Raw genomic sequence first — 26,091 nt, 5'->3', positions numbered from 1 at the left:
TATCTCTGTCTCTCTGTCTCTGTCTCTGTCTCTCTCTGTCTCTCTCTCTCTCTCTTTCTCTCTCTGTCTCTTTGTGTCTCTGACTCTCTCTCTCCATATATATTTTCAATCTCTAATGGGCCTTATCATAGATTGAGCATCATACGATGTAGCAGATGAAACTTTGGGAAACATTCTCTTTCTCAAGGGATTTTGGAATTCCCCATGAGTTATATCTATCCCTACAGTGTATAATTAACTAAAAGGCTTACAGACTTTAAACAAAAATGAAGCAAAATGGAGGGTTCTCAAATTTAGTAAATATTATAGCAACATTTATGGAAAATAATTGAGTCAGTTAGACTTAACTCTAAGGGATAATGACTGAATATGACCAGATTAAGTACAAGCTATGTTTTATGAAGGTGAGGAAGATAGGGAACCTGAACCTACTATTAATAAGGGCTTTTAGAAGCAAGACACAAAATTAAACTCACACACACTTGAACACATGAGCAATTTTATGATTTATGGGTTACCCATTGCCCAACTGAGATGCCAGTCTACTTCTTTAGCTTAGCATGCTGAGTGTTGAAGAATTGCGTCCATCAAACTAATAGTTACAAGTGGATAGTATACAGTAGATACCATATTGCACATTAGAAATTAAGGGGGTATCAAAATGATTGAACATTGATTTAACAACGAGAATTAACACATTCCCCAAAACACTTGTATTAAAATATCTAGAAATGTGAAATGAATAAAAAGGAAATATGAATGAAAATTAATATTGGAAACATGAGGAAAATGAGTAACAACCACAGGGAAAATGAGGAGAAGGCTAAACATTAGATCGATAGTGGAAATCAACCTGCAGTTCCGAGGGCTGGGATCAACGCTGTAACTGGAATCATGAATTTAACAACTCTGCTGCCAAAAACAACTGAAAAGTGAGAGAAAATATTTGTAATATGTGTTTTGAGACATTTGATGATTGTTAGCACAGTGCTACTCCATGTCAGAAAAGGAACACGTTTAAAAGATTCTGATGATAGATGGTGGTGGCAAAGAAGAACACAGCAGTCGTGTTTACATGAAAATAAAAAATCAGATACACACGTGTGGAAGTGCCCAGAGTATATGGAACTGAACGCTTCAGTGGAGTGACCTAGGCTAGGAAATTTATTAAGAAATCAACATAGGACCTGCTTAAGACTTTGTATGACCCCAAGATGCACTTTTAACATGAGACTCTACAAGTCCAAAGTAACATCAACTTCAGGGAAAGAAAAATTACCAAGGACCTGAATGATGGGAACTACCAAACTCTAGTGAAAAGACTCAATGATGACTAAGTGCATTCAATGAGGACAGCAGAATTGAAAAGAAATGGCCTCAGAGGAGACAGTAAACTAAGTCCCACTCTTGTAGATCTCAACACTAAACCTCAACAGGGTTACTTTTATTGCATGTAAATAATCTCATTGCTAAACAAGAACAAAAAATTATGAGTCTTAACAGCCAAAGGTTTATAATGCCCAGCATCTGAATAAATATGTATTTGCATGAGGAAAAATAGGAAAATATTATCCATAACTGTAAGGAAAATCAATTACCAGAAATAAAGTCATCATATTAGAGATGTTGAATTTAGAGTAAAACATTTTGAAACACCTATAGAATCATTTGCTAGAGCTTCAGTATAACGATAGACATTGAACAGAGACAAAAGTTATAAGAAAGAAACAAAAACTATTAGAGCAGAAAGTGATATTGGCAATAAACATTTCATTGTTCATCTGTTAAGAGTGGATTTGACATTGTAGGGAAAATTAGTGAATTCAAGCACAAGAAAATAGAAACCATCCAAACTTTAAGAACAAAGAGGAAAAAAGGAATCTTTTAAGAATTTCAAAATTTTACAGATATATGTAAAATATATTTCAGAAAAAAAATTAGAATTAACTCAGACTTCAATAAAACACTGTAACCCAGAATATGAAACCACATATTTAGGGGAAATAGTGCAGGTAGGGAAACAGGAAAGGAAGTTCCCTCCTTGGGGCCCATTGTTCATATCCTTCACCCTGGAGTTTATTGATCATTGGCAATCTGGGAGTCATCTTGCAACTGTGGCATTGTGGAACCCATTGAAACTGAAACTCAGATCTGTGCTATTAATATTGACCTCCCCTCATTTGAAGGCAGGTACTGGAAACCTTCAGGTAAATCTACAAAGTAGAAACTGTACTGCCTTAGATCTACATAGCTAGGTGGGAAGACACACAAACAACATGAAAACACAAGGGAATAAAGCACTCCAAACAAACCAACACACTCCAATAATAGAATCCACTGACAACACAGTAGAAGAAATGTCAGAGAAGTGGTTCAGAATTTACTTTGTAAAATTTGCTCCACAACTTAAAGGAGGGTATAAGGAGTGAAATCAGGTGTGTATTTCAGGAGGTGAAAGATCACTTCAATAAAGAGATAGAGATCCTGAAAATAAATCTAGAAGAAAACCTTGAAATAAAGGAATCAATAAACCAAACTGAAAATTCAATGGAAAGCATCACCAACAGACAAGACCACTTGGAAGACCGAACCTCAGGCAATGAAGACAAAATATAAAATCTTGAAAATAAAGTTGACCACACAGAGAAAATGATAAATTGTGTGCCATTTCTTCACCCAGACACAATGCCTGAATAGCAACTGCTAAATCCAACTGAGTGAAGCTACTTTGACTACTTCTTGGCTGAAAAGAAGGACCCCCAAAGCAATGGCACCATGACTGGGTTCAAACTGATGATCCAAAATCAACTTAAAGGCAGACAGATGCAGAAAGAAATGTCCAAATTCATCTGAGAGAGGATAAAGATTGAAGAAGAACATGCTAAGAACTTGGCTAAGCTCTATCAGAACTCCGTGGCTGTACAGGAGGAAGGCTCCCTGTGAGAAGCATGGGCCTATGTGAAGAAAACCCTGGCAGATGAAGCAGAAGTTCATCTCAAAATCACAGTGAGATAGAAAAGTCCCTAATGAACTTCCGTGAGAATTTCAAGAAAGACATGAAAAAGTGTGACCACCATATCACTGACCTCCACAAGCAACTTACCAGTTGATATGGAGAAGGCCCAGAAAACCCTCACAGAGTGACAGAGACCTACAGATGAAGACCCAGCAGTTGGAGATCAAGCTGAGCAAAAAGATGGAGGAGAACATCAAGAAGCAGGGAGGAAGTCCACACAGGAGGGCAATGACTTCATGCCCTGTGTGGACCTATACAATAGGGCCCAGTCCACAAGGTTTGAAGAGATGGTGACCACCAGTTTGGAGCTGGAGTGGCTGGAAGTAGAGAGGGTGGAGATGATCTGGCAACATCTATGCCGATACACACAATTGCGGCATGAGAGGGACATGTTCAACCAAAGCACAGTGGAGCCTGTGGACCAACTGCTTCGAAAAGTGGACCTAGCCACAGACAGAGAGCTGTAGGTCAGAGAGCACAAAACAGGAAACATCCTATGGCCATGGAGATCTAGACACGCCTGTGTGGCCCTGGGGGAGTCCGTCCCAGGAGAGGGGTTGGGAGTCCATGGAAAGGAGGTGGTGGCTCCCATTGGGTGAAGCTGCCCTCCCATCCACTGTCCTGTCCACAGAGGAGAGAGGAGAGAGCTATTGGTTCCAGAAGGGTGATCTGATGACCCAACTGGGGGATCCAAAATATTTCCAGGCCAAGAAGACAGATCTGAAACCCTGCCCTTGTCTCCAAGACTGAAGTCCCCCAGACCCCATGCCTTGTTGTTCCTCTGAGAATAAACTGAGGCTGGAACATGTGGTCCCTGTTGAGTTCCATAGGGGTAGCTTTCACACACTTGTGCCCTTGGATGCCTCAAGATCTATCCTCCAGCTGGTCCCTTTATCTCTGGGGCTTTAGAAGATCAGGGGAGGGCTATGTCTGCCTCCAAGTCAATACCAGAATCAGAAACATGGAAAGAAGGTGACATTAGCTCAGTATGCACATAGAATCCAATAAAGTCCTCTCTCTGTTTTTCTCATTATATACTGGGAGCCAAATTTGGCTTTTCTTGGCCACTTTTCATCCCCATGAGTCTTGGGAAGGTCTGTTTTCTGTCTTCCCAGACCAACCCTGCCAAAGGAGGTCAGGATGGAATTACCTCATTTAGCAAATTAGCCCCATGGCAAACTAGCCCCAAATCAGAGCATTGAATCATGGTTCCTTTCAAACCAGTTATCATCTCTGATGTCTGTGGAAATCCCAATCCACTCATTTTTCAGCTGCTTTCTCAAGGCAGTCTCCACCTCTACCCTGCCACCCCTGCCCAGTCTTACTAGAAGGAGCTTTCCAAAGTTCTCAGTCAGCAAGACCTCCTTCAGCTGTGTGCATGTTTAAAAGCTTTGAGAGATGGAGATAAACCAATTCACCTCAGAAACCAGATGGGGGTCAGTCTACCATGGTGTCCTGTCCAAAACTGGGCTATGCTGACCACCACTCTCCCGGGCTGCCCACCATGGCTTTAAGGGGGCTAGGTCAGTCCCATATGAGAGACAGGTTAGGGCAAGTTTTTGTCATCCCCCATATGGCTCCATCTGCTTATGCATGATGGAGTTTGGACTGCTGTCCCTTGTATGGTCACTATAGACACTATCCAGGTGTGTCCTGCCACCTAGGTCTCTAGCTACTCTGAACTTCCCAGAGCCATGTGCCAAGCCCTCCCTTGGTGCCAGCACCCCCTGTCCCTCTGTCCACCTTCCCTGGAGAAGTCTGGGCCAAGTGAGACTTGGGAAGTATTTCAACACTGCCACTGGGTTCAGCCCATCACTTTCTTTACTAAGCAAATGTGATCTCCAACATCTCAACCTAGAGAATCAGTCTGAGGGGACTGGGATAAAACATTGGCATAGTGAGCAAGGAACAGATTCTAGCCAGAAATTCACACTGTGAGAGTCCATCTTTCTTCATCTTTCCCTTTGATGACTTTGGACTTGACCCTTACATCTCCCATGGAGGCAGAATTCTACCAGCACAATTAACTGATATTTCCCTCAGTTTTACATGCTAATAATGGATGACATTAATCTTGACTCTCTTGCCATCTCTTCCATTGAATCAGAATTGCTTATATTAGAAAGATGTCCAATATACTAAAGCAAACCAGAAAAAGAAAGAAAATGCAAAACAATGTATTTTAAAAAATAGGAATGACCCAAAGTATGATTTTTATCATTCAAATAAGAAATTTAAAAATGAAAAGAAAGATATGACTCCCTGATGATACTGGTGACTATCAAATAATTGATGATAATACCCCAAAACATTGCAGAGATAGAGATAAGGAACAATTTTTGAGGAAAAAATAAGAAATTACTGCAGAGAAATAACAATCAGGCAGATTCTGAAATGCATTTCCCACTGAAGGAATGAGTAATTTTCTCAGTTTTACTACTTATACTTTGAGGGAACATCTAGTCTAGACAACTTGAGAGCAATCTCATATAAAATTCAGTCTTTCTGAATTAATTAATGAGAAGCAGAGTTTGTAACAACCACACCACAAGGAAAATTTGGAAGAATCCATAAAATATACCAACAGACAAAGAGAAATACATATTCCGTATTCAAACCCTAATTTGTTGACGAGAAAACATGTAGGTGTGGGTAAACCCTGCAGCCCAGAGAAGGCTAAATATGAAGGAATATTTATATTGACACTTACAGGTGAGAATTTGCATTCTGAGTCAAATCATACTAATTTTATCCTAAAGTTGAATAAATAAATGAACTGAAAACAAAAACAAACTAAAAGCTTTTTAGAGTAATACATCAAAATTCAGACTTCTCCACAAAAAGGCTCACATATCCAAGATAGAATCCCTAATTTCTTAACACCCAAATGTACAGGACAATTAAATCAAAGCTTTATGTGAGAGCAGAGCCTGGTTTTTATTTCTCCAGAATCCTATTCTTGGGAGTGTTCTGTGACTCTAGACCTTGGCACATGGCTTCATTTTCTTCCTGATTTCTCCTACCTGCCCCATCCCAAGCATCCAAATCAATTTTCTATATGAAGAAGTCTTGGATGGGAGGCCGTTTTCTCTTGACACCAGTGATACAACATCTCTGCTATGTAGCACTGAAGGATACTGGAAAAGAGAACTAAATATGAACAGAAAAATGGCTTCTAGAATAAAATTCAAAGACTTAGATTGATCTAGATAACTTATAAATATTCCAAAGATCAATAAAAATAACACCCTTATTTAAAAATAGGTTAAAGTTTAGAAATTTTAGAAGTACAGACGAATGACCAACAAGTATGTGGAAAAGTGTTCACTTTTCACTGTTTCTATGTATACAAATTTTTAATACAGAAATCATAAAGAGAAATGTCATTGTTACAAAGTAATTAGAGCCGGTGTCCACTAACAGAGGATTTTACGCTTGTTATGGTTATACTGAGCATTATTCAACAATGTTTGGATATATAGTGTATTACATATGTATATAATACAGATCATTGCATTGCAATTGATTTAATGAGGTATAGTATTACAACGATTGCCCAACTTAATATGATCAGCTGCTAATTGAACTGTTGACTCATCATGAGTGAACTCAGTGCCACCATATCTTGTAGGCCTCCATGGAACTGGATAGATCAGTTTTGCTAGCTTGTTCCTTTGTTTGAGTTTTCCCATACTTTTTCCCACTGGGAAAATGTAGGGATTCCTAGTTAATTATCAGACATTTAAAGCATATTTTTAAATCTCTCAGAAGATTTGGCCATAATTATCTGCAAGAATTACATGCTACTTCCTCAGGGAGCATCCCAGAGAAGGAGGAAAAACATAAATTCTTCCAACCCAGAGAAAAGGGATGCATAAACTGAGATGATTTTTGATTCTTCCATAAGGTCAGTGGATAAGAAATGTCTTTGATCTTGATTACATGGGCAATGGTAATTTCTCATAGACCATAGAAACTCTTGGAAAGTGACAAATTATTGCTCAAATAAACCACAAAACATTATGAGCTTTGTTAACTAGGGTTCCCTGGAGTACTCTGGTGTTTTAGAACACTAAGTCCTATGAATCAAACAGGTGTCCTAGACCTATTTGATTTGTACTAGTATTTGGAAATTGGAAGTGCAAAGTAAGTTAGAAATATTTAAAAAACTGATCACTAATCTCAATTATTAAAATCTATTAATAGATTAAATTAGATCTATCTACTAATTAGATCCATCAAAAGGATTTGCAGGTAAAGTATGGGATGCCCAGTTGCTTTTGGATTTCACATAAACAACAAACTGTAACATATAACCTACAAAATATTCTTTTTTTGGGACATTACTAAAGATTGAACTCAGGGGCACTTGACCACTAAGCCACATTCCCAGTCCTATTTTGTATTTTATTTAGAGATATGGTCTCACTGAGTTGCTTAGTGCCTCACTTTTGCTGAGACTGGCTTTGAACTCTTGATTCTCCTGCCTCAGTCTCCAGAGCCACTGGATTACAGGCCTGTACCACCTTGCCCAGACTACATAATCTTTGATGAGGGAAAAATATTGTTTTAGGATAAATATAACTGATGAAATATTTGAAAAGCAATAGTTCAAGTATTTTCCAGGAAATAGTTTACAAATTTCAATGAGTCTTATAAAGTTGTATGCATAGAATTGTAGATTTTTAGTTGTTTATATTTTCCTAATGGATTGCTTACCACTGATCACTTGGAGAAAAATCATTACACATGGAAAATACTATAACAATTTCAAGAGTTATAGAGTTGTGCAGAAACCACCAAACTTCACATAATTCCTGATGTTACCATGTCCCAAAGTGAAAATACCACTTATTTTCATGACAAAAGAATGAGCAGAGTAAGATTCTAGACATTTTCAGAGTGGGAGATAATAGCAGATATGTATAGGCAAGAGAATAATTCTTAGTAAAATACTGAAGACTTGAGGGTGGCAGAATTGATAACAGGAGTTCTTAAACCTTTCTCCATCCACTGCATCCCTCCTTCTATCTTAATACTCTGACAAGTCTTGCAAGACATTGATTTTTAAATAAAGGTGTCTAGGTGTATAATTCATATTAGTGGACAAGGAGTAGACCTGAAACAACAGTGGAACTCCATGGAGACAACAGCAGACCACTTCATCCTGGAAGAAGGAGTGGACTCAGTTCAGCAATCTCCAGGATCACCCTCTTCTCTAGTTCTCAGTCCTTGAATAAGAAAGGCAAATAGTCACCCAAAGTGAGCAATTCCTAGAACTGCTACAACCGCTGCACTGTGGCTCTAGACTGTAGCTGCCTGCACCAGGCTGTGGTTTGGGGCATTGTGGTGAACTCCTAGAAGTTAATACCTGATTGCTGAAAGAGTTAAAGTTGGCATTTCACAACATAATAACTTCTTTCCTGCATTTTATGACTGATTTATTTTTAACGGCAGTCATTCCTCCAATTAAAAATTATGCTAGTCAGGTATGGTGACACAGGCCTGCACTCCAAGCCACTCAGGAGGCTGAGGTAGGAGTGGGGTAGGAGGATTCCAAGTTTGAGGTCAGGCTCAGCAATTTAGCAAGGCCCTAAGCAATTTAGCAAACCCTGTCTCAAAAAAAAAAAAAAAAAAAAAAAAAAAAAAAGATAAGAAAATCTGGGAAGGTGGCTCAGAGGTTAAGCAACCCTGAGTTCAAACCCTGGTATGTATAAATAAATAAATATATATAAATGCTTATAGCATTTCAGCATTTCAGAGTTTCACTGAAGAAAAAGTAATCATGTCAGCAATCCAAGAGAATTAGGCTAAATCATCTGCATTATTTTAATCAGAGTGGTTCTACTATGTTTTACTGACTTTTCATGTCAATTTATTAAATGAATGTGGGGTATTATTCTTTGAAATATTTGAAGACCACAGTGGTACACTTTATACAATCTTCATTAGGAAATTCCAGGAAATTTGACATTTAGTAATAACTGTTGAAATAAATGCTCAAGTAGTATAGTGCTTTATGAAATCTACAATGACCACACTATGGTATTAAAGGAAATATAGTATATAGAACTGAAAGTTCAAAGTCCTTGAATAATCTAAATCATATATTACTGTATTTCTACAATGTTACAATTAAAGGAAATAAAGTGTATATTGAATTAAATACTCCAAATCCTTGAATAATATATACCACATATCTTTGCAGGAAGAGATTCAGATCATTTGTTTTTATAAGTTTACACTAATTTGAGGCTTTCCTTTTCAACAATGAAAAAAATCATGTGTGCAATTTAAGAAATGATTGTGATTATTTATACAAAGTAGTAAAAGAATTTTAAAATATCAATTATAAATGAACTAATGGTCAAAAAGATCATGAGATATATCAAAACAATTTTATTAATTAAAATCCTGGTACTTTTCAGACACCGGATAGTAGGCATGTCCTTTGATGTTACCACTACATCACAATGGAAATAATTATTCAATGGTAAATGTAATTGACTTTGAACAATATGACTAGAGTCAGTAACCCTCAAATGCAATGCAATTAACACAATCTCCTTTAGCTGGACCCCACAAATGCTCTGCCATATTAATTGAAGAGCCATGAAGAAGACATTCGAATTTAGAGAAAGTAGGATGGACTTTTCATGGATTTCTCTGTTATATTCACATTTACAAAGAAATAACATTTTGGGAGTGCATTGATAAGTGTTCTCCAGAACATTTGAATTGCATATGAGGAACCCTAATACTAATACCTCTTTCTTAAGAATATACAAATTCCAAAGAACACTCACACAAAAATGAATGTTTAGTAAAGAAAAACTGTAAAGTCATTTTCTAGATAAAAAAAAAAATTGAATCTTTCTTCATCAAAACCTATATGGTCTTGTTTCAAAGAATATGTTCCAAACATTGAAGAATCTGTTGTTTATACAGTATAAAAATATGTGTTCTCGTAGGAATTAGAAGGTTCTACTGTTGATTCTTTTTTAAGTGTCAGATATATAAACTATTTTTCTCTCCCATGTTATGATTAAAATTTTCTTACAGCCTATAAATATTATTATTATTTTAGAGGACATTAAAAGAAAGTGGACAAAGCTCTCTCTTTCCTCCCAGGAAAGAGAAGTACAGAGAAAACAGAACTTAATGGGCCAACAGAACCAAACCCTGCTGACTGAGTTCATTCTGACTGGAGTCTCAAGGCGGCCTGAGCTGCAGCTTCCCCTCTTTGGGGTCTTCCTCATCATCTACACAGTCACAGAGGTGGGCAACCTGGGCATGATCATTCTGACCAAGCTGGACTCCCACCTGCACACACCTATGTATTTTTTATCAGATATCTGGCTTTCATTGACCTTGGCAATTCCACTGTCATTTGTCCCAAGATGCTGGTAAATTTTGTTGTGGATCAAAATACCATTTCTTATAGTTGAAATAGCTCCATTTCTGATTTTATTTGACTTTTTTTGTTAGTCTAGCTAAGGATGTGTCAATTTTGTTTACTTTCTTAAAAATTCATCTCTGAATTTTATTGATTTAACTTAAACTTTTAAAAATATTTTGTGTCCTATGATATCATCTAATGTGGAGACTGTTCCCTATGCACTAGAGAAGAATATGGATGCAAAATTCTCTACATGACTGTTAGTACTATTTGGTCTAAATTGTAAGCTCAAAAATGAGTTCAAAAGGACACATTATAATCAGACAACCAGAAACAAGAGCAGACTACAGTAACACAGCCATATAGATATTTATACCAGCACAATTAATAATAGTCAAGATATAGTGCAAACCTAGGTGCCCTTCAACAGATGAATGGATAAAGAAAATGTGGAAAATATACACCAAGGAATAGTACACAGTCATACAGAAGAATGACCTTAAGATATTTTCTGGTAAATGAATGGAACTTGAGATTATCATGCTAAGAGAAAGAATTCAATTCCAAAATTAGAATTGTTAGAATGTTTCTCTGACATGTGGAAGCTAATTCAAAACAAGCTGTGGGACAGATCTTTTAAAAAGTGAAAGAGAGAGAAAAAGGGGGGTGGGGAGTGAGGGAATTTCATCAAAGTAGAGGAAATATCAAAAGAGTAGATGAAGGGGATTTGAGAAGGAAAAACAGGTACGGAAAAAGAGAAGAGCAGGAGAATGAATCTGACTGAACTCTCCTCGTATGTGCATGTGTGGATGTGGTGCGGTGGGCTTGGACTCAGTGTATCCACAGGACTCAATGTTTTAATAAAATAAACTGTAAATGGATTGAAGTGATGTAGTGGAATGAGGGGGAGGGAAAGGGGGTGGGAGCCATGTTTGGGACTGAATTGGGGTGGGTTGTGTTCTCTGCTTTCTTAATTATGTCAGGGTGGATCCTGGAGTTTTATATAACTAAAGAGAATTTTTTTAACAAAAGGAGTAGAAGATGAAAAATTCAGTATCAGAAAAAAGAATTGTATAACAAAAATAAACAAACAAACTGAGGAAGATCAATAAGGCTAAATTAGCAAATTTCTCAACCAAAACCCAGAAGTCCAGGAGGTAGTGGGATTGTAAATTCAACGTGTTGAAGGAAATACCACCAAAAACCATGAATCCCCTGTGTGGTAATTCTTCCTTCAAAAATGAGGAACGACCATAGCTAACATCATTCTCTTGGAGAAAAGTTGAAAGCTTTCCCTCTAAGGTCAGAAAAAAGAAAAGGAAGCCTACTCTCACCACTTCCATTCAAAAGGACACTTGAAAATAAAGCCAGAGAAATTATGTGACCAAAAGGACTAAAGAAAGTAGTGTAGAGAGCTGGGCACCGTGGTGTGTGCCTGTAATCCCAGCAGCACGGGAGGTTGAGGCAGGAAGATAGATAGTTCAAAGCCAGCCGCAGTGACTTAGCAAGGCCCTAAGCAGATCCAGGAGACCCTGTCTCTAAATAAAATATTTAAAAAGGGCTGGGGATGTGGTTCAGTGGTTAAGCAGCCCTGGGTTCAATTCTCAGTACCAAAAAACAAAATACGAAAACAAAAAAAAAAAAGAAAGAAGGAAAAAGAAAAGAAAGGAGTGCAGAGAAGGAGGGTGGAAATTTTATATATTTGCAGATTTTATGATGTTGTAACTAAAAGCCATAAATTGCACGCGCGCACACACACACACACACACACACACACAAATTATTAGAACTGTTAAACAAATTAAGGTTGCAAGTCAAAAAATTCACGTACATAAAGATAATGATGATGTAACCTATGTTTCAATGAACTAGGAAGAATGGCTTTATAAGTTTTCTCTATAAAAAATAGTAAGTAACAAGATAAATATGTTTAACCTAATTTGACTATTACACAATGTATATGTGCATCAAACCTTTAAATGGTATCTCATTATATGTACATTTTTTCTGTTTTTATGCATCAGTTAAAATTTATGCTGTTAATAAATTCATACATAAATTCAAAAACATTTGTAGAAGCTAATAAAATATTCAAACAACTTTTTCTTTAAAAATCCCATGTAAAATAGCATAAAAAATCTACTGATAAGTAAATTCAACCAAGGAAGTAAAATACATGTACAAGGCAAACTATAAAACATTGATGAAAGAAATTGAAGATAACATAAATAAATGTGTTCATGGAGTGAAGTACTAAATGTAGTTAAATATGTTTATGTTCATTAAACTTCATAAATAAATGTAATCCTTATGTCTAGTAATAAATAGAAAATAAATGTTGGAGAAACAATGATTTCCCCATCAAAAATTTCTGAGTGATATCATCACCACTAGAACCCATTTACAGAAAATGCTAAGAGAATCAATCTGAAATGAAAGGTTCCTATTCAGTAATGTGACAGCAGACCAATGTATAAAAGTCACTGGTAAAGGCAAATATATGATTGAATTTTGAATGTTTTTACACAAAGCAGTGTTGGATAAGTTATATAACCTACATCACTACGTAACTCATAACGAGGCATAAGGTTAAAAGAGAAAACTATTAAAAACAATGATAGCTACATTAACATTTTTTATTATTTTTTTTTTATTTTTTACAGACTGCATTTTAATTCATTGTACACAAATGGGGTACATCATTTCATTTCTATAGTTATACAGGATGTAGATTCATACCATTCGTGTAATCATACATGTATATAGGGTAATGATGTCTGTCTCATTCCACCATTTTTCGTACCCACCCTCCCTCTCATTTCCTTCCACATAGTCTAAAGTTCCTCCATTCTTCTCTCATTCTCCACCTCCCACTCCCATTATATATCATCCTCCACTTATCAGGGAAAACATTCAACCTTTGGTTTTGGGGGATTGGCTTATTTCACTTAGCATGATATTCTCCGATTCCATCCATTTATTTGCAAATGCCATAATTAGAATGACTTTTATCAAGAACACAAACAATAATAGATGTTGGCATGGATGTGGGGAAAAAGGCACACTTGTACATTTCTGGTGGAGTTGCAAATTGGTGCAGCCACCCTGGGAAGCAGTGTGGAGAATCCTCAGAAAACTTGAAATGGACCTGCCTTTTGACCCAGTTATCCCACTCCTAGTTTATACCCTAAGGACTTAAACTAGCATACTACAGTAACACAGCCACATTGATGTTTACAGCAGCTCAATTCACAATAGCTAGAGTGTGGAACCAACCTAGATGCCCTTCAACAGATGAATGGATAAAGGAACTGTGGTATATACACAATGGAATATTATACCTTAACTTTAACTTTCTACTGGATGGAAAGATGTTAACAGTGACATCAAAAACATGAGACATGCATTGTGGGTGGAAGATGAGTGGAACTGCAGAGTTTTATATGAGAGATAAGTTAGTTTGTTGTAGCTGAATAGAAAAGAGTTTCTACAAAATAAGCAGAAAACAATGAACACAACTCAATATTAAACACCCATCCATAACGACTTCTTAAAAGTAAACTATCTTAATTATCCAGTCAATAGCGATAGGGTCGCTGAGTGGATTAACTTATTTGTTTAGATTACCCCCTAGAATACACTTCTTAGGAAACTGTCCAAAAGTTATGATTGAATTTGGTTCATCAGGGATGTATTTTGAATATAGATCTCTAGTCTGTGTTTCTAACATTGGTAATCTTAACATAATGATTGAAGTAGCATCTACAAGTTTTTATAAGGCAATTTTACTCGAGCTTAATAAGTAGTGTTTTTACATCAAATCAGGTCATACATTTTATTTTATTTTTTTTCATCTTGAACCACGTTGTATCCATAGGCAGCTTGAAAGGTGTTATGCATGGTTTGGATGTGAAATGTCCCCTAAACACTTAGTGTCAAAGATTTTGTCCTGAGATCAGCAATGTTCCAAGAAGAGGCTTTTGGAAGAAATCGTATCATGAGGGCTCTGATCTCATCAGTGTAGACTAATTCTTACATAGATTATATAGATGAATGGGCGAGTGGGAGCTGGGCCTTGAGGTAGAAAGTCGTCACTGGCATGCTCTTAATGCTCTTAGTGAATGTCTCTTGTCCCTGGTGCTTTCTCTCTCTCTCTCTCTCTCTCTCTCTCTCTCTCTCTCTCTCACACACACACACACACACACACACACACTCTCTCTCTCTCTCTTTTTCTTTCTCTGTCTCTCTCTTTCTCTTTCTCTCTGCCTCCTGGCTGCCATAAGCTTACAGCTATCTTCTATTATTCTTCTCCATCGAGAAGTTCTGCCGAGCAATGCAGTCAGCTGACCGTGGACTGAAACCTCGGAAGCCATGAGGCAAAATAAACCTTTCCTTCTTTAAATGGTTGATGACACACATTTTGGTTACAACAATTAAAGCTACCACAAACTGTATTTCTAATATGCAAGTAGGCTTAACTTTTACGTAACCACAGATTGTGGTTAATGGGCCACTGAAAAAATACTTTTTATTGTTGCAATTTTATTTCCAGACTCACAGAGCACGTTCTTACCCTTTTATATGTGTATATACAAATTATATATACATATATAGACACTTTTTCAGTGGTGAATGACACTTTTATATAGATTTTATGTTCTTTTTGATGTTTACTTTCTATTTCTGTGCATGATTTTTAGAAAGTGTTCCTGTGTTAAAGAACTTTTAAATTAACAAATATTATATTTTTCTTTCACTTTTTTTATTTCCAAAAAGTTCTTTTGGCAAAATTCAAAATAAAGCCTTTTTATCACAATTTTTGTTCTTTTTAGGTATATATGACAGTAGAATGTATTTTAGCAAATTATACATACATAAAGTATACCTTATTCTATTTAGGACTTCATTCTTGTGGTTATACATAATGCAGAGTTACCCTGGTCTTGTATTCAAATGCAAAGATAGGAAAGATCTGTATGATTAATTCCACTATTCTTTCTATAACTCTCTCCCCTCCCTTACCTTTGTTCCCCTTTGTCTAATCAAATGGATTTCTATGCTCCCTCTCCAGACCTTCTCTTGTTTTGGGTTAGCATCCACATATCAGAGAGAACATTTGGCCTTTGATTTTTTGGGATTGGCTTATTTCACTTAGTATGGTATTCTCCAATTTCATCCATTTACCAGCAAATGCCATGATTTCATTCTTCTTTATGGCTAAGTAATAATCCATTGTATATATATACTACATTTTCTTTATCCATTCCTCATTTGAAGGATACCTATGTTATTTCCATAGCTTGGCTTTTATGAATTGAGCTGCTAAAATATTGATGTGGCTGTGTCACTATAGTAGGCCAACTTTAAATTCTGTGAGTATAATCTGAGGAGTGGAACAGGTGCACACAACTCAACTTAAGTGGATCAAGGACCTAGGCATTAGACTAGAGATCCTGTCCTTACTAGAAGAAAAAGTAGGCCCAAATCTACATCATGTCTACTTAGGAACCAAATTCCTCAGTTAGACTCCTAAAGTGCAAAAATTAAAATCAAGAATCAATAAATGGGATGGTATTAAACTAAAAGCTTTTGTCACAGCATAGGAAACAATCAAGCATTTGAATAGTGAACCCACATAATGGGAGAAAATCTTCGCCTCCTGCACCTTGGATAGAGCATTAATATCCAGGTTATACAAAGAACACAAAGAATTTAACACCAAGTAACAATTAACCCAATTGATAAATGAGCAAAGGAATTGAATAAACACTTCATGGTAGAAGAAATACAAATGGTCAAAAAATATATGAAAAAATGTTCAACATCTCTGGCAATTAGAGAAATGCAAATTAAAACTGAGATTTCAAAATAAAGTCCTAATAAAAAGAAGAAGAAGAAGAAGAAAACCTGATTAAAATTCAAGAGGTTAACTTTCAAGAACACAGAAGACTGGAAGTGGAGAGAGAGATTCATGCAAATGGAAAACAAAAATAAGTAAGAGTATATGTTATCACACTTCTTAGAGACTTGACTCTGGGGATCCAAATAGACCATATTGGGCCACCTGCCACCTGGAGAGTTCAATCGGGGACATACAGTGCTGAGACAGAAAAGGAATTCATTATTCAGTGTGACCATATGGGGAAGAAACAGGGCCTCAGTGTCCTAAGCCCTGTCTTTGGATAGTAACAAGGGCTACCAGGAAATATAGGGCATAGACATAAACCTGGGACAAGAATTTTGCATAGTCAGGCAGTCTTGATCAAAAGTGACCTGATTGATCATTACCAGCAAGTCTGGCTCTGCAAGATCCAGCTGGCTCTGAGGAAATATTCATTGTTCAAGTGGGCCAGTTCCTATCATAAGATGATGACTTCTACTTAGGGGACAGCCTCAGTTCCCACCATGGAGGAATTGACCAGCAAGACTCTCTCATTCAAGAACCCTGAAAATATCTTAGTCACTCTTCTCTTGGTGTCTTCAGTCTTGAAAGGAAGAGGACAATACAATCCCCAAAACAATTGTATTAGAATATCTAGAAATGTGAACTAAAAATAAAAATATGCATTAAACTGATATCGTAAAACAAGAGGGGAAGGAAATAAGAATATCCGCTGGTGAAAATAAGAGAAAATTGGGAGAATATATATGTAACATACATTTTGAGATGTTTGATGATTGTCGGCACGTTGCTATGCCATGGTAGAGAAGGAACACCTTTACTTGATCCTGATAAGGATGGTGGTGGCACAGAAATGTGCAACATCATGTTGAGATGAAAACACAAAAATCAGGTATATGTGTGCTAAAGTACCCAGAATATATAGAACTGACCGCTTCAATGGAGAGATGTAGGCTATGAAAGTGATTAAGAAATCAACATAGAACCTGTTTAAGACTTTATATGACTCCAAACTGCACTTATTAATATGAGACTCATAAGGTCAAAGTAACATCAACTCTAAGGAAAGAAAAATTGCCAAGAACCTATACGATGAGAATTACCAAACTCTAATAAAGAGACTCACTGTGTTCTAAGTGCATTTAATAAGACAGCAGGAGGGAGAAGAAATTACCTCAGAGGAAACAGTTTATTAAACCTCACTCTCATAGATCTCAACACTAAACATGAAAAGAAGTAACATGACTAAGTAAATCAACCATCTGCTCAACACTGGAACAAAATGATTCTGAGACTTAAAAATAAAATGTTTTTGAGGTCTAACATCTAAATAAATATTTATTTCAATTTATGTTGGAAAAGTAGGAAAATATTATACATAACTATAAGAGAAATCAATTATCAGAAGTAAAACTGTCATATTAGGAATGGTAGATTCAGCAGAAAAGAACTTTAAAACACTGACTTGCAAGGACTTCAAGGTAACATGGATATAAGAAAGAAACATAGAAATTATAGGGAAAACATGAATTGTTAGGGCTAAATGTACTATTGGTAAAAACCATTCCATTGTCAGTTTTTTCTAAGAGTAGATTTGACATTCAGAGGGAAAGTAATAAATTTGAACACAAGACAATATAAACCATTGAAGTCAGGGGACAAAAAGTAGTCAATTCAGATAATAAACAATTGGGTCAGATCTGGAAGGTGAGGCTGGTTGGAGAGAAAATCAAATGCTGTCCTTTCCCTTTTCTCCTAAAGCTCTTCCCCTCCTCTTGCTCCAACCTGTTGCTAAAGTAACCTGCCCCAGGAATTGTTCCTCCCTGCAGAGATTTGTAAGGGTTGTTCATTGATAGGTACATACTGGTTATTACCTTATGACCTAGATCACTACCCTATTTGACCTTCCACTTGCCCATTTGCTTCCCACCTCTTGGTTCACCTTTGCCACTGGTCGTGTATACGGGATGGGGAGAGATAAAGGGGAAGGAGGGCACGAGAACAAAGAAAATATAAACATTACAAAAGGGGCAGGTATCAGATATGGAAATGAAAAATCCCCATGACAATGTGGACTGGGGAAAGGGAATGAAAAAGAAGGCTGTGCACTGACTGTCTTCATCTCCCAGGAAAAAAAAAAAAAATTCCGTATGCTGACTGTGGACAGGGAGAAAGGTTTTATTACCCCTAAAGTGACAGTCTCTAAAAGGTAATAATCCCCTTCAGAAACAGATCCTCTGTCTGCAGACTCTCAATCCAGAAGGTTAAATTCCTAAACCCTCAAACTGAAACTTTCATTGATTGATTGAACAGGCCCCCAAATCCTGACTGCCCAAGAAAAACTGAAATGCTCACTAGACCACCTCACACTATAACCTGGGTAAACCCAGTCCTTTTCTTTGTTCAGTGACTCATTTCCACCTGGAAAGTGGGTTCACTGACTCCATTTCATCCATACATCCCCTTTTCCCATGCGAAACTTCGTTCCTGAATAAATAGCTGAGATAATTCATGAGGTTCGTATCCATCCTGACTTTTTCTGCTAACATCAGGACACACTCACGTCTTTGGATACCGACTCTGGGTCCCCTTCTCTGTGGACTAGTCTGTGTTATTATTCTTTTATATAAAGCTTCCTTGTTTCTCCAACATTCAAACTTCAGCACCTGAGGAAACAGAACTCATCCTCATTGGTAATGGTAGTAACAATACCACAGGTCAAGTACAGAGAAAAAAATGGATTAAAAATTTCAAAATTCATAAGGTGTATGTGAAATAAATCAATTAAGAAAAATGATATAAAATACTTTGTAATAAAACTTGGTAAGGCAGAAGAACATGGAACAATATATTTACAACAGTGAAAATATACCAAATTAAAGTTTTTTTAATCATGTTAACAAAAAAGTTAGAAATAAAAAGAAAGATGATTTTCTGATCTTTCTGGTGATTATCAAATAAGTGATGATAAGATAAACTACCTCATTATCAAAGAATGCCTTAGAAAAAAACTTGAAGTTACTAAAGAGAGAGAAAAACCAGGCAGATTCTGAACTGCATTTAACAGTAAAGGAATGAGTGATTTTCTCAGTTTTACTTTGACTTTGAGTGAATGCCCAATCTTGACAACTTGATTGCAATCTCATATAAACTCTAGTCTTTCAGAACTAATGAATCAGAAGCAGAGTGTGTATCAACCACATCCCAAGGAAAATTAGAATAAATCCCAGAAAAGATAGTCAGGAAGATGGAAATACATAGTCTGTGTTCAAACTCTAATTTGTTAACTGTGAAATGTGCAGATGTGGGTAGACTCAAAAGCAAGGAGAAGGTTAAATATGAAGGTTTATTCATATTGCTACCAACAGGTCAAAGTTTATATTTTAAGTCAAATCATGCTAATATCTTTTAATGAACAAAAACAACAACAACAACAAAAAAGCCTCTTAGAGTAATATAGTACAACTCAGTCTTTTCAAAAAAATGCTCATAATATCCGTGATAGAATGCATAATTTCTTAATACACAAATGTACAGGAAAATTAAATCAAAATGTTATGTGAGAGCAGAGCCTGGTCCTTATTTCTCCAGAATCCTTCTATTCTTGGGAGAGTTCTGTGGACCTGGACCTTGGCATATGACTTCATTAACTTTCTCGCTTCTCATACCCATCCCAAACATCAAAATCCATTTTCTGTATGAGAAAGTCATGGATAGGAGGCTGTTTTCTCTTGAAACTAGTGATTGATATCTCTGCTATGTAGCACTGAGCGATACTGGAAAAGAGGGCTAAATATGAACAGCAAAATGACTTGTAGAATAAAATCCAAAGAACTACTTTAATCTATAATACATATATGCAGTCCAAAGATTAAAAAGGGAAATACAACCCTATTAAAAATGGGCTAAAGTTTAGAAATTTCACAAGTACAGATAAATGACTAACCAACAAGTATATGGAAAAATGTTCATTTATTATTAGGTATCACATAAGTAAAAAGTAAGATCATAATGAGATACCATTTTGTGCCAATTCTACTTCTAGTTTTAAAATTAAACATTAAAATTAAACATCTTTCAACACTTAGTATTGATGATGATGGGGAAAATAACCCCTTCATACATAGATGTTGGTAAAGCAAGTTCTAAAATAAGTGAAAATCTCACACTTTCTTCTGAAGATCTTAAGATCTGGTAATTCAATTCTTAGATCTATAGTCAATTAATTTGTACTCTTGTGTCAACAAAAATACTTGCATAGGAGCTTTTATAGTAGACTTTTTCATAAAGATCCAAAACTCAAATATCCACCAGTAGAAGACTGGTTAAGCAATGGCAGGATCTGCATGCAGTAAAATGAATACAATATGGATGGATTTCAAAAGCAATGTGCTGAGTGAAAGAAGTCAGATCAAGACTACTATTTCACTCTCATGATATTCAAGAACAGAAGAAAACAAGTCTAAAGATCAGTAGCCTAGAATTGAGAAATGTTGTTTCAAGCTTAGGGCATGAGGAAAATTTTCTAATGATAGATGTGAACTAGCCACATTCAAAGCATGAAAGAACTTCCTCTGGTATTGACAATGTTCTCTATCTTGTAAGCATTAGTTTATAGGCACAAATGAAAATCTTTTTTAAAAAGATTCAGTAATTTGTGCAATTTAGTTCCCTGTTCACATATGTAATATTTTTCTTAATACAGAAATCATAAAAAAAGGACATTAACACAAAGTAATTGGAGAAGGTGTTCGTTAACAGTAGATTGTACTCTTGCTAAGGTTATATTGAATATTATCCAACAGTGGCTTCATATTACAATTGTATTGCAATTGCTTTAAAGCAGTGTGTTATAACAATCACTATCCAACTATAGTTATTTTCTGAGCCTGTGATCTGCTACCTTAACTGTTGACTCATTGTGTATAATCTGGGGCCATTAGATCTTGTAGACCTCTATAGAACTGTACAGATCATTTTTGTTGTTTTGTTCCTTTCTTTGAGTTGTCCCATACCTTTTCTCACTAGGGAAAATGTAGGGATTCCTGAATAATCATCAGGCATATCAAGGTAGATTTTTAAGTCTTTCCAAAGATTTGGGCATAATGATCTGAGTGAATTAGATGCTACTTCCTCAGGGAGCATCCCAGGGAGGGAGGAAAACCATAAATTTCTCCCACCCAGGGAAAAGGGATGCATAATATGAGAACAAGACAAATTGGTTCTTCAGTAAAGGTGAGTGGATAAGAATTGCCTTTGATCTTGGTCACATTGGTGATATCTCATAGACATAGACACACTCTTATGGCAACTGACAGACGATTACTTCAAATACATAACAAAAATCATTATTATTATCTTTGTTAATTGGGGTTGCCTGGAGTACTATGGTGTTTTAGGGTGCTAAATCCCTGACCTATCCTAAATTTTAGACCTATGCTAGTTCTTAGAAAAACACTGAAAATTTCAAGTACAACTGATAAAAGTAATTTCAAATCCTTTCTCCATCCACTACAACACATCTTGTATCTTAAAACCCTATGACAAGTCTTGCAATTTTTGCATTCAGAATAAATTCATCTAGGTGTATAATTCATATAAATGGACAAGAACTGGACCTGATACAAGAGTAGGACTCAATGGAGACGAAAGCATACCTCTTCATCCTGGAAGAAGGAATGGACTCAGTTCCCCAATCTCTAGTATCACCCACATCCCCAGTTCTCAGTCCTTGAATCAGAAAGTCAAATGGGCACCTACAGGGAGTGAGCAATACCTAGAACTGCTACAGCAGCTGCAAGTTGGCTCTAGACTGTTGCTGCTCCAAGCATTGGTTTTGGACATTGTGATGAGCTCCCAGAAGTTACTACCTGAAAGTTAAAAAAAAAAAAAAAAAAAAAAAAAAAAAAAAAAAAAAAAAAGGTTAAGGTGACATGTCATTATATAATATCTCTTTTCCTGAATTTTATTTCACTGATTTATTTTTAACTTCAGTCACTCCTCCAATTTAAAATATGCTTACTGAGTTCCAGGTTTTCTCTGAGGAAAAAGTAAAGGTGGTAAGAAGGGAATCTAAGAGAATCAGGCTAAATCAATCATTCAGGCATTATCTTTAAGTAGAGCATATTTTACTGACTCTTCATGTAAATTTTTAAAATGAATGGTGAGATAATTATCACTGAAATATTTGTAAAGCACAGCATTGTGTTCAATAAATAATCCTCTATTAAATTCCAGAAATTTGACAGTAATAAATACTGAATAAATGCTCAAGTAAATATTCCATGTGTGTGTGCAATCAATGATCTCCAATATTATTTTTAAAGGAAACAAACTATATGGAAGACTTAGTGAATAATATGAATCAAAAATGAAATAAAAACATACCTGCAAGTTGAGAAATGAAAGTGAATATTTATGTAGAGTAGAAAGAAGAATTTTAAAATATCAATTGTAAATGAACTAGTGGTCAAAATAACCTGAGAAATATAATCATTTCTAATTATTAGTGAAAGTCCAGATAGTTTTCAGATACTGGGCAGGAGGTGTGTTCTTTGAAGCCATTATTGTACCATGATGGGAAAGATTCTTCAATGATAAATATTATTGACTTAACCATATAACTATACCCAGTGAGTCTCAAATACACTATAATTAACTCAATCTCCCCTTAGCTCTGCCAGTCAATGTTCTGCCATATTAATGGAAGAGCCATGAAGAAGATGTTAGAATTTAAAGAAAATGTGGGTTGAACTGGTGAGAGCTAACTTCCTTATGTTTACAACATTCATACAGAAATAAAATTCTGTTTCCACAAGGGAAACCTGGACTAAATGGGCCAACAAAATCTTACAGTGCTGACTGAGTTCATTCTGACTGGAGTCTCAAGGCGGCCTGAGCTGCAGCTCCCCCTCTTTGGGGTCTTCCTCATCATCTACACAGTCACAGTGGTGGGCAAGCTGGGCATGATCATTCTGATCAAGCTGGACTCCCGCCTGCACATACCTAATGTATTTTTTTTTTTTTATCAGACATCTGGCTTTCATTGACCTTGGAGATTCCACTGCCTTTTATCCCAAGATGATGGTGAATTTTTTTATTGATCAAAATACCATTTCCTTTTATGCATGTGCCACCCAGTTGGCTTGCTTTATTATGTTCATCATCAGTGAACTTTCCATTTTGTCTGTCATGGCCTATGACTGCTATGTGGCCATCTGCAACCCTCTGCTCTACGATTTCATCATGTCTCAGAGACTCTGCCATGTGCTGGTGGGCATTCCATACCTCTACAGCACCTTTCAGGCTCTCTTGTTCCCTATTATTTCACATCAAACTTCTGTGGCTCTAAGGTCATCAGTCATTTCGACTGTGATGTTGTTCCCTTGTTACCTATGATCTGCTCAGATGCACAAAAAACAGAATTGCCAACAGTCCTATTTTCAGCATTTAATTTGATCTCCTCCCTCCTGGTAGTACTGGTAATCCTACATTCTGATTCTGCTTGCCTTATGTCAAATGCATGGTGCAGAAGGCAGGAAAAAGGCTTTCTCCACATGTGGGTCTCATCTGACAGGGGTGGTGGTGTTCTTTGGGTCTCTACTTTTTATGTATGTGCAGCCTAAATCCACCCACTCCTATGAAACTGATAAGCTGGCCTCTGTATTTTACACATTAGTGATCCCCATGCTTAACCTCTTGATCTATAGCCTAAGGAAAAAAGAGGTGAAAAATGCCTTCCACAGGGTCCTTAAAAATCACTGCAAGGTTTGTATTTAATATTCAGTATGGATATCTTTGTAAAAAAACATGAAAAAGGCACCTGTCACATGATAATACTTCTCAAAATAATTGCATTTCTTTTAGCTCTGTAGCAAAATCTAGTCTACTTGGTTGCTAAAATAGGAGAATATCATAATAAAATGACATTTTATACATGTATTTTGTATATGACACACAGAAAATATTTACCAATTCTTATATTAGTTCTCGAAGTTTTCATATTGTAAAAGCTCTTTTATTTGCTTCATATATATATATTATATATCTGCCTTTCTATCATCCTCTCTTCAAGATTACTCACCTTAGTTCCATTGACAATTTGGGTTGAATATTATCTTCTGGGTATTAGGATGTCTAACAGCATAGCTAGCTTCTAAATATTATATAGCAACAAAGCAGAAGTTACACTATTGGTATAAAATCACCAAGGTAAATTTTATTGTTATATTTATGCTTTAATCTCTTTTTGTATTGATGCATCTTTTCTGAGAGATGGTATTATTTTCAAATATCATACATTGGAAACCACATGTATTTTATTTATAATATGTGTTAAAACAATCTGCAAGGTAATATTACATGAAATCTATTGCCTATGCTGATGTCTATCCAGATAGGATTGCAGATAAACCATATGCAATTTCACCATTTAACAATGGAGATAATATTCACTCTAATGGTCCTCATTCATTGCCCTGACTTATAGACTTCTTTTTTTCTGTTTGTTTAGTTCTGGACAACTCAGGCAGGATCATCCTCACCAAGGTGAACTCTGGGCTAAAAATATGCACTTGCATATTTTCTCAGACACCTGTTTTTCATTGAGCTTTGTTAATCTATAACTTGGTAATGATGCTAATTTTTTATGAATAGAAATAAATTACAATATTTTTGACTTCTCAGCAAGATTTCTTTCTTGTGCTCATTATTAGTGAACATTTTAGTCTGAAGCATATCCTATGTGACCGTCTTTAACATTCTTCTCTACAGAGCCATTTTGACACTGAGGTTTCTTAGGTGCTGATGACAATTCCCTAGCTCTACTGCACATTTGTGTCTCTTCTGGTCACCATAAAGGCTTTTACTTTATCCTTCTGTGGCTACAATGTCATTGGTCATTTCTACTGTGACAGTCTTCCCCTTTTATCTTTGCTCAAATAGAAATTAGTCACAAAGTAGAGGAAAGTGGGTGATAGATTGAACAAATCTGAAATAAATTATTGTGGCTAGGAAGTAGGTTAACATGCTAAAAAAGAAATAAAGGGGACGATTCCATTTTATTAATAGGTGTCCCAAGAAGTTCATCAATCTTTGAGAAAATAAAAAACAGCAGAATTCTTATGAAAATGGCAAATTGCTAATGATTTGTAGTTGGGAGTCTATAAGGATGATGTACAAGGTAGAATCTTCTCAGAAGAAGCAAAGTCCTTGAAGACATTTATTCCCATAAACTTCTGCTTCTTTGAGTGATACCATTTTGTGCTAGCTTCATCAATTTGTAATATTAATTCAAGCACAAGACAATGTCCAACAAAATATACTGACTCTAATATTGTCAAGCTACTGAACTAATGAAAACAGAAACTATCACAACCCCAAATCATATTTTTTTTTGTCAAATTAAGACATCTTCCTGAAGCCAGCATTTGAGAAATGGCCCATTGCCTGCATAAATAAAGCACTCCTAAATGCTACTATGGGGGAAGACAAAAACAGCACATGGAATTGTGAATGTTGGGCACCATGTTATTCTGGAATGTGCCATTCACATAGAACAAAATGACAGATTCATTCTTCTCAGATTACATTATCAGAAGGAAAACATAGTGGAAAAGTTTCTTGACATTGACATTGTCATTCATTTTTGGATGCCACACCATTAGCTCAGGCTACAATGGCAAAAATAGATAGCATTACAGAAAACTAAAATAAAACATCTTCTCAGCCAAAGAAACAATCAGCAAATGAAAAAAAAAAAAAAAAAGCCCATGA

At 36.1% G+C, this 26,091-nt stretch overlaps 1 protein-coding gene and 1 pseudogene across 2 annotated transcripts in view; both read left to right on the top strand.

The window, feature by feature from the left end:
• LOC306639755 (olfactory receptor 8K3) overlaps positions 1–26,091 on the top strand; it is a gene marked incomplete at both ends in the record, with an annotated part of 78,550 nt that overhangs the window by 27,343 nt on the left and 25,116 nt on the right. The window lies entirely within an intron of this gene.
• On the top strand, positions 10,178–24,096 carry LOC306638444 (olfactory receptor 8K5-like; annotated as a pseudogene). The gene is made up of 2 exons: positions 10,178–10,353; positions 23,150–24,096. The product of its transcript is annotated as an olfactory receptor 8K5-like (transcript).

Source organism: Sciurus vulgaris, assembly GCF_902686455.1.
Source record: "Sciurus vulgaris genome assembly, chromosome: 11".
Lineage (NCBI taxonomy): Eukaryota > Metazoa > Chordata > Mammalia > Rodentia > Sciuridae > Sciurus > Sciurus vulgaris.
The sequence above is the reverse complement of the archived record's forward strand: the minus strand, read 5'-3'. Positions and strand labels throughout refer to the sequence as shown.